Genomic DNA, 1,652 nt, shown 5'->3' on the forward strand with positions numbered 1-1,652 from the left:
AGGGCCGTCTTCTAAGAGTTTTATAGTTTTAGCCCTTATAGTAAGGTATTTGATTTTGAGTTAATTTTTGTACATGGTATGAGAGAGGAGTCCAACTTCATTCTCTTTTCCCCTTAAGATTTATTGAGATATAATTGACATATAACATTGTATAAATTTAAATCATACAACATGATGATTTAATATGTGTATATATTGTGAAATGATTACCACAATAGGGTGTGTTTTTTTTGTATTTTTCTGAAGTTGGAAACGGGAAGGCAGTCAGACAGACTCCCACATGCGCCCGACCGGGATCCACCCGGCATGCCCCCCAGGGGGCGATGCTCTGCCCATTTGGGGCGTTGCTCTGTTGCAACCAGAGCTATTCTAGTGCCTGAGGCAGAGGCCATGGAGCCATCCTCAGCGCCCGGGCCAACTTTGCTCCAATGGAGCCTCAGCTGTGGGAGGGGAAGAGAGAGACAGAGAGGAAGGAGAGGGGGAGGGGTGGAGAAGCAAATGGGCGCTTCTCCTGTGTGCCCTGGCCGGGAATCGAACCCAGGACTCCTGCACGCAAGGCTGATGCTCTACCACTGAGCCAACTGGCCAGGGCCCACAATAGGGGTGTTTTTTTAAAAAATATTTTATTTATTGATTTTTAGAGAGAAGGGAGAGAGCAAGAGAAGGGGGAGGAGCAGGAAGCCTCAACTCCCATATGTGCCTTGACCAGGCAAGCCCAAGGTTTCGAACTGGCAACCTCAGTGTTCCAGGTTGACACTTTATCCCACTGTGCCACCACAGGTCAGGCTACACAATAGGGTTTTTTAACACACCCATCACACTGGAAATTTGTACCCTTTGACCAACATTTTTCCATTTCTCCTTTTCCCCAGCCCTGGCAATTATCATTCTACTCTGTTTCAATGTGTTTGGCTTTTTTAGATTTCACATATAAATGAGATCATACAGTATTTGCCTTTCTTGGTCTGACTTATTTCACTTAGCACAATACCTTCAATGTCCATGGCAAATGGTAGGATTTCCTCCTTTCTCATGGCTTAGTAACATTCCACATACATAAATAATAGTCTACATATACAAATAATATATCCAAAAAATCTCCATCTTTTCTTCCCATTCATCTGTAGGTGGACACAGGCTGTTTCTGTATCGTGGCTGTTGTGAATAGTGCAGCAATGCACATGGGGGTACGAATATCTCTCCAAGACAGTGCTTTCATTTCCTCTGGATAAATATCCAGAAGTGGGATTACTGAATCATATGCGAATTCTAATTTTAATTTTGGGGGGAGCATTCATACTATTTTCCATAGTGGCTACACCAATTTATATTCCTAACAATAGTGTAAAAGTTATTCTTTTTTCTTATGCCCTTACCAATACCTGTCTCTTATCTTTTTTTTTTTTTTTTTTTTAAGATTTTATGTTTTAATTTTAGAGAGAGGAAAGAGAGAGAAAAGGGAGGGGGAAGAGCTGTAAGCATCAAATCATAGTAGTTGCTTTCCTATGTGCCTTGACTGGTCCAGCTTGGGGTTTCCAAGTGGCTACCTCAGAATTCCAGGTCAATGCTTTATTCACTGTGCCACCATAGGTCAGACAATCTCTTGCTTTTTTTTTTTTTTTAATTAACAACTATTTTTAATGGGGCGACAT

General features: G+C 41.8%; 1 non-coding gene across 1 annotated transcript; it reads right to left on the reverse strand.

The window, feature by feature from the left end:
* Positions 1–516: 516 nt before the first annotated feature.
* On the reverse strand, positions 517–592 carry TRNAA-UGC (transfer RNA alanine (anticodon UGC)). The gene has a single exon. It is a non-coding gene; the product is annotated as a tRNA-Ala (tRNA).
* Positions 593–1,652: the final 1,060 nt, after the last annotated feature.

This window comes from Saccopteryx bilineata, chromosome 2 (assembly GCF_036850765.1).
Source record: "Saccopteryx bilineata isolate mSacBil1 chromosome 2, mSacBil1_pri_phased_curated, whole genome shotgun sequence".
NCBI classification, from domain to species: domain Eukaryota; kingdom Metazoa; phylum Chordata; class Mammalia; order Chiroptera; family Emballonuridae; genus Saccopteryx; species Saccopteryx bilineata.